The sequence below is a fragment of the Natator depressus genome, chromosome 8 (genome assembly GCF_965152275.1).
Source record: "Natator depressus isolate rNatDep1 chromosome 8, rNatDep2.hap1, whole genome shotgun sequence".
Classification (NCBI taxonomy): Eukaryota; Metazoa; Chordata; order Testudines; family Cheloniidae; genus Natator; species Natator depressus.
In genome coordinates this window covers 65,999,984-66,008,516 of record NC_134241.1, presented here as the reverse complement: position 1 = coordinate 66,008,516, position 8,533 = coordinate 65,999,984, and positions in this window count along the sequence as shown.

Sequence of the window (8,533 nt, the reverse complement as noted above, 5' to 3'; positions counted from 1 at the left end):
CTCCTTTCTAGGGGAGAGGTGTAGTATAACCATGTGGCCTCCAGTAGGGAGCTGCCAAGGCCAGGCACACCCTGTCATGCTGTAATATAGTTTTAACCAGCATACCATAAAGTACATGATACAAAAAATGGAAGCTATAGTATTTTGAGACTATACAATCATTGATGCCCCAAGGAACTACAGCTCTCTCCCTCAGACTTATGTCAACACTTACTAACCAGCCATCTACAGCACTCTCTGATCACAAGCAGTTTCGCATAGAGAAAGTAGTCTGCCCTTCTACAATGTGCTTGACTATGACCAGGAAAGAAAACACTCGTCAAAGCAACTGGGGTCAATCTACATAACAGCCAATATATTGAACAATTCACTTGTCATTTGGACAGGATCTTAGCAGAAAATATTGTAGACAAGTCAATTAGAGCTCAGTCCTGGAAAGTGGGGAGCACCCTCAGCTCCCATTGAAGTCAGTGGGAGTTGGAGGCACTCAGCAAGCTGTTGGTTTGGGCATTTAACCTCTACCTCAATTTCCCTATTTGTAAAATAAGGCTGCTAATACTCACCTACCTGTGCACTGGAGATCAGTTCACTTCAGATCAATCCAGAGTTTATTCTTCTTCTGCACAATGATTTTATCTGGGCAATCAGAGATCTAAGACTTCGGCCAAGCTATGTTCTCAAGCATATACACAGCAAGAAACAGTTACCCAATGGGGAGAAAAATATATATATACTAGCATCAGCACCTACTCTGCAATAAGCAACCAGAGTAGTAATAAGCACAGCAATTACAAATAAGCCCATGCATCACAGTTTAAGGTGACAAGTAATTGACCCAAAATTCCAGATTGCCAGTCAAGATAACAAATTCTGGTTTTTGAACCCAATTTCCTTTTGTAGAGAGATAGGCAGAGGTCTAGTGGCACAGGGCAGCCTAGACATAGCTATATTGTAGAATAACTGGTGCTTGAATGGGAAACAGTCACATTCTGTTATGTCACAGGTTAATCATTGTCATTTTACGCAGCAGCCACATCACACAGTCTATTAATTATTACTTAATGTCACTTCTCCACTAAATGTTTTGATGAATTCTACTGGTAATTAAAACTGTTCTTCTAGTGACATTCAAATAAACCTTCTTGATGTTCACAGTGTAACCCTGATGAAGAGGCAGAAAGAGAAAATATCTAGTTTTATTAGTGTCAGACTGACTGGATGCATGTTATTTGTAGTACAGCTGTTTTCTGTACTTATTGATTCATTTCACTGATAACTACAATATATTCATGACAAGTCCAAAATCAAGAAAAAATTCATCTGTGTCTGCTAGATAAACCATTGTAGTTATGTATACACATTCAGAATGCAAAAAAGACGATCCCACAAGCTTGAATATTAATTTAAGTTAATAATTCTAGGGATAGTCAGATAATAGGAAGATCTACTTTCATATCTCATACAGAATTAACCATAGCTTTTTACTTGTTTAAATATTTATGGTAAAGTATTTTATGATGATACTCAATATAGGCCAGATTCTGATCTCAGATATGCCATGGATAAACTCGTGAGTACATGGATTTACTCCAGATTAACACCAGTGTGAGATTAGAATCTGACCCAATAGGTTCATATGGGTAACATTTGTCAGTGATTCTCTTTTTATCTTATCATTCCTTTCTTCACCTAGTCTCACTATACTTCAGATTTAATTTAATTTTAGTAATACTTAAAGTTGTGTTACATTGCAAACAACAAAGATGAAAATTCCATCATCTTCCTAGAATTGTCCTTGGACGTCTACTTGGTGTGCTGGGTTATAACAAAGGTTCTCCCCAACAATAAGTATGAACGTTACTAGTAAAGGATTGAAGTGCAATTGCCTCTTACAATCTATGTGCCCTTTTTCCAGAGCCAACCTGGCTGAGCCAATACAATTTCGGAGTTGGGCCTACTCAGCTGGGTTTTATTACCTTCACCCTGAGAGGTATTACCACTCCTCTCCTGAATACAGTACACTTAGCATTCCCTCACACAGAACACTTCAGTTTTATCTAACTTGAATTGAACCCAAGAGATAGTCAGTGAATGGAACACTACAAAAACCATACAATTTCAAAAAGTTTAATCCTTTAACTTGAGAGCCTTTCCTGGTCTAGTGAAGCTACAGCTTAATTACGGAAAGCAATTATGTAAGGCATTCAGAAATCCATGAGTGAAATTCTGAAACAGACTGCATGCCTGCACAGGGGAGTAAAAAACCCTTAACTCTCTTGTGCTTACTACCTGGAACTTAGGAGACAAAAGGAGATGCACACCCACTTACACTCCCACCTCCTGAAGAAGGCGGCTAAGGAATAGGTAGAGCGTCGTCTCTGGCCTTCCACCCCCAGTTCCCATTAGATAGATGAGTGGCACATTACTACCTGCCTAGAGCAAAGTGATGGTGGGAAAGGATCATGGCTTCCTGGGTCACAGTTTCTTCTCTGCACTGCTCCTGGGATAGCTCAGTTACATTCTGCTTGTTACTGTGAGCTGGGTGCCCTTGACACACGATCTAGCCTTATGTGTTACCCTTGTTAGAGTTGATGGTCACTGCTTGACCTGCAATACCAGATACTGTAGATCTCATGCCAGGCTCTCGGAGAGCTAAAGATTCACTTAAAAATGTATTTATCCTTCTCTTACATTTAACAATAGTTCAACATTTCCTTCTTAGGAGAAATCTTTCCCTCTGGCCCTACAGTTTATCTTAAGTAATGGGGAGGAACAGAGCAAGGGAGGTAGGAGAAAGAAAGGAGAGAGAAACAGGGAAGCAGGATGTAAGCTCCGTTGGCAAGAACTCTCTTTTATAAAGGGCTTATCTATACAAAGAGTTAGTGTGCAGCAAGCTGGAGTGTAAATCTATAAGGCTGCCTTGTAAGATTTACATGCCATCTTGCTGCACACTAACTCTTTGAATAGATAAGCCTTTTGTGAGTAGCCTGCCATGCATTTACTGGCCATGTAGACCAGCTACGATGCACTAAAAGTTCCCTTCTGCTCCTTGACAGGAGTAGATCAAAATGCACGAGAGAACTTAGTGCGCAGTAGGCAGGGTCGCCAGAGCCAGTCAGTGCGTGGCAGGCTAGTGTGTTATAGATTGACAGCCTAGCTTGCTGTGCACTAACTCTCCATTTAGATAAGCTCCAACTGTTTGTGTGGTACCCAGCTCATGACTGGGGTCTCTGCAATATAAATGTTACATACGACTAATGGAGGAAAGGGGAAATGGGCTAGAGAGGCAAAAGGGGAAGATTCACACATATAGCCAGGGAGGTAGAAGGTGGAAGACAGAAAAAGTCTGTGAAAGCAGGTAGGAGGAGGAAAGAGTTGTTTTTATACAGGACCTGGCACAATGGGGCTAGGGCTCTAGACACTAGCGCAATACAATAATAATGACGGGCTACAGGCCAATCGCAGTAAAATGTTCAAGAATATTGTCAAGGCTGATTCCCCACTCTGGCACTTCGAGTGCAGAAGATGGGGCCTGCAAGGATTTTAAAAATTAATACTTGCCACTCCAGGCTTGTATTAAACTCCAAAGGTTACAGCGTCTCTCTGACCTTGGCTTGGTAAACGCTGCCATCACCCAAATGCAAAACCCCTTTTTTGAAACCCAGGAAGGTGCACTTGGGAATTCCTTCCTGTGGGGTATCCTGAAGCCCTACCCCCCTCCTTCAGGGAAGAGCTGAGAAAGAAAACAAAAGAAATTAGCTGTTGCCCCCAGCTAATTAAACAACATACGCAAAAATCTCTTAGCCCTGGTCTACACTAGGACTTTAGGTCGAATTTAGCAGGGTTAAATCGATGTAAACCTGCACCCATCCACATGATGAAGCCCTTTATTTCGACTTAAAGGGCTCTTACTCCACCCCTGACAAGTGGATTAGCGCTTAAATTGGCCTGCCGGGTCGAATTTGGGGTACTGTGGACACAATTCAATGGTATTGGCCTCCGGGAGCTATCTCAGAGTGCTCCATTGTGACTGCTCTGGACAGCATTCTCAGCTCAGATGCACGATTGTCTGCCGTTGCTCTGACGCAGGGAGGGGCGACTGACGACACGGCTTACAGGGTTGGCTTACAGGGAGTTAAAATCAACAAAGGGGGTGGCTTTACATCAAGGAGTATTTCAGGCAGGACTTCACGGAGGGTTCCAATAAGAAATGGTGCACCTAAGTTATTGTTCTTATTGGAACAAGCAGGTTGGTCTGGCCTCTGATTGATACATGGCTAGATTTACCTCACTGCACCTTCTCTGTGAGTGACTGCAATGTGACCTAGAGGAATGAGTCCCCTAGACGGAGGGCGGGGGTGGGGGGGTTTGCAAATGAGTACAAAACAAATCTGGTCTATTTCTTGTTTTGATACACTCCATCTATCTTTTACATCTTTGGCTGGCAGCAGATGGTGCAGAAGGACTGCATGCCATCCACATCTCATGGCTGCTCAGCAGAAGATGGTACAATAGGACTGCTAGCCATCCTCATCTCTTGCCTGCCCGGCAGAAGATGGTACAAGAGGACTGCTAGCAATCCGTATCGCCTGCCTGCTCACCATAAGATGGTTCAATAGGACTGACTGCAGGACTAAACAGAATGACCTGATCAAGTCACTCCAAATTTAGTCCCTGCGCCCATGTCTGCCCAGACGCTCCTGATTGACCTCACAGAGGCGACTAGGAGTACCTCGGACATGACAATGACAGCTACCAGTCCTACTGCACCGTCTGCTGCCATAAGGCAATGGGTTGCTGCTGCTGTGTAGCAATGCAGTACCACGTCTGCCAACACCCAGGAGACATACGGTGACGGTGAGCTGAGCGGGCTCCATGCTTGCCGTGGTATGGCGTCTGCATGGGTAACCCAGGAAAAAAGGCGCAAAACGATTGTCTGCCCTTTCTTTCACGGAGGGAGGGAGGGAACGGGGGCCTGACGACATGTACCCAGAACCACCCGCGACAATGTTTTAGCCCCATCAGACATTGGGATCTCAACCCAGAATTCCAATGGGCAGCGGAGACTGCGGGAACTGTGGGATAGCTACCCACAGTGCAACACTCCGGAAGTCGACACTTGCCTCGGTACTGTGGAAACACTCCGCCAAGTTAATGCACTTAGAGCATTTTCTGTGGGGACACACACACTCGAATATATAAAACAGATTTCTAAAAAACCGACTTCTATAAATTCGACCTAATTTCGTAGTGTAGACATACCCTTAGGACACGAAAAATCCAATCCCGTCCTTAAAAAAGGTAAATTTTATTGAAAACAAGAAAGATAGAAAATACATCTGGAACTTAGGCTTTTGCTAGATTTTAAAAGAGCAATTCCAAAAATTAAGCACCCAAAATAGGTTCCTTGGGGGTTCAGCTTAAAGATTACAAGCAAACAAAAGCATCTAGGATTAGGCCCAGTATTCCCCAAAGCCAGTCAATTATAGTATCTGCATTAGTGAAGGTATCAGAGTGCTGAAGCATTCCAGGATATCTGGTTCAAAGCCAAAGCTAGCACTAGGCATCTGATATATTGGGCAATAGTTTAAAAAAGGTTATCCAGGGTAAGAAATGGTATTAACGTGAAACTTTACACGTAAGACTGTAGGATTACAGCACACATGGCCTGCTATCAATTTTGGTCTTCTTGTTTCCTGGTCCCCTTTTTCTTTTCAGACAATTTCAGTCCTCTCTAGAGCTACATTTTGCCATAGCAATTTTAGCAAAACCTAATTTCTGAAAGAAGCAAACAACCCTTTTAGCAAATAGCCACCTCCTAACCTGTCATTTGTTCTAAATACGAGTTTACTGAAGGTTAAACTGCAACATTTTAAAGTAACTACATATCTAGCTTCCAAAAGCACAAGATTAAAACTGTAGTCAAAGCAAGCAAAGGAAACAGATGTCTCAAACATTTCAGGAGGGTTCTTTTACTAAATAAAATCTAATATTATATTCAGAGTAAGCAGCAGAGATCCTTATAATGAATGGGTGGCATACTGTACAGTGGATCAGGAATTATAATACTAAATTAAAAACCCAAATCTAATTTGCTATAAAAACAAATCGCTCTTAGCTCTTGAAAAGAAAGTTGATGAGATATGCAATGAATCAGTCTTCTGCATTTGGAATTTTGATGCTTAATTCTTTGTATATTCTGTTGTTGAATTACAAATTTCAACATATTGTGAAAAATATATATTATTTATCATTAGCTTCATAAAGCTTTTGGCTGTGATTTTAAAGTGACCCACCAGCCACCGATCACTAGTGGAAATTCAGATAAATGTTAAAAATTCTGTGGCCCTTTTCAAGGAGTACTAGAGGACACATTAACATTTGTTCTTATAATAAAACAGATTCTAAGTTTTGATGCTGTACGCAGATGAAGCACTGGTGCATTTGCTTACCCAGTTTGCACTACCATTGTTTTTTAAAACACTGTTGGGATACAATCAAAGAATCACAGAAATGTAGGGTTAGAGGTACCTCAAGAAGTCATCTAATCCACCCCTCATGCTAAAGTTATTTGCACACGATGTGCAGATAGCATCTTTCCAATGATCACCAAAAATACTGTTTTCTATTAGTAAGTATCCTTCAACAGGATCAGAATAAACTAGCTAAAAACAAATATGTGTGCATGTACACATATGATACGGATCACTGCCTTCTAAAAGATAGAATTAGAACTACTTAGCTGTGTGTCAAAAGCCCTAGCCTGCTGTGACTCATCTTTAGCTCAAGTGGGAGGAGCCAGTGCTTTCAGGGCAGGAGAATTTGAATTCTATAGAATCATAGAATATCAGGGTTGGAAGGGACCTCAGGAGGTCATCTAGTCCAACCCCCTGCTCAAAGCAGGACCAATCTCCAACTAAATCATCCCAACCAGGGCTTTGTCAAGCCTGACCTTAAAAATATCTAAGGAAGGAGATTCCACCACCTCCCTAGGTAACGCATTCCAGTGTTTCACCACCCTCCTAGTGAAAAAGTTTTTCCTAATATCCAACCTAAACCTCCCCCACTGCAACTTGAGACCATTACTCCTTGTTCTGTCATCAGCTACCACTGAGAACAGTCTAGATCCATCTTCTTTGGAACCCCCTTTCAGGTAGTTGAAAACAGCTATCAGATCCCCCCTCATTCTTCTCTTCCGCAGACTAAACAATCCCAGTTCCCTCAGCCTCTCCTCATAAATCATGTGTTCCAGACCCCTAATCATTTTTGTTGCCCTCCGCTGGACATTTTCCAATTTTTCCAGATCGTTCTTGTAGTGTGGGGCCCAAAACTGGACACAGTACTCCAGATGAGGCCTCACCAATGTCGAATAGAGGGGAACGATCACGTCCCTCGATCTGCTGGCAATGCCCCTACTTATACAGCCCAAAATGCTATTGGCCTTCTTGGCAACAAGGGCACACTGTTGACTCATATCCAGCTTCTTGTCCACTGTAACCCCTAGGTTCTTTTCTGCAGAACTGCTGCCGAGCCAGTTGGTCCCTAGTCTAGTCCCTAGCGGTGCATGGCGTTCTTCCGTCCTAAGTGCAGGACTCTGCACTTGTCCTTGTTGAACCTCATCAGATTTCTTTGGGCCCAATCCTCTAATTTGTCTAGGTCCCTCTGTATCCTATCCCTACCCTCCAGCGTATCTACCTCTCCTCACAGTTTAGTGTCATCTGAAAACTTGCTGAGGGTGCAATCCACACCAGATCATTTATGAAGATATTGAACAAAACCGGCCCGAGGACCAACCCTTCGGGCACTCCACTTGATACCGGCTGCCAACTAGACCTGGAGCCATTGATCACTACCTGTTGAGCCCGACAATCTAGTTAGCTTTCTATCCACCTTATAGTCCATTCATCCAGCCCATACTTCTTTAACTTGCTGGCAAGAATACTGTGGGAGACCGTGTCAAAAGCTTTGCTATAGTCAAGGAACAACACGTCCACCGCTTTCCCATCATCCACAGAGCAGTTATCTTGTCATAGAAGGCAATTAGATTAGTCAGGCATGACTTGCCCTTGGTGAATCCATGCTGACTGTTCCTGATCACTTCTCTCCTCTAAGTGCTTCAGAATTGATTCCTTGAGGACCTGCTCCATGATTTTTCCAGGGACTGAGGTGAGGCTGACTGGCCTGTAGTTCCCAGGATCCTCCTCCTTCCCTTTTTTAAAGATGGGCACTACATTAGCCTTTTTCCAGTCATCCGGGACTTCCCCGGATCACCATGAGTTTTCAAAGATAATGGCCAATGGCTCTGCAATCACATCCGCCAGCTCCTTTAGCACTCTCGGATACAGCGCATCCGGCCCCATGGACTTGTGCTCATCCAGCTTTTCTAAATAGTCCCGAACCACTTCTTTCTCCACAGAGGGCTGGTCACCTCCTCCCCATGCTGTGCTGCCCAGTGCAGTAGTCTGGGAGCTGACCTTGTTCGTGAAGACAGAGGCAAAAAAAGCATTGAGTACATTAGCTTTTTCCACATCCT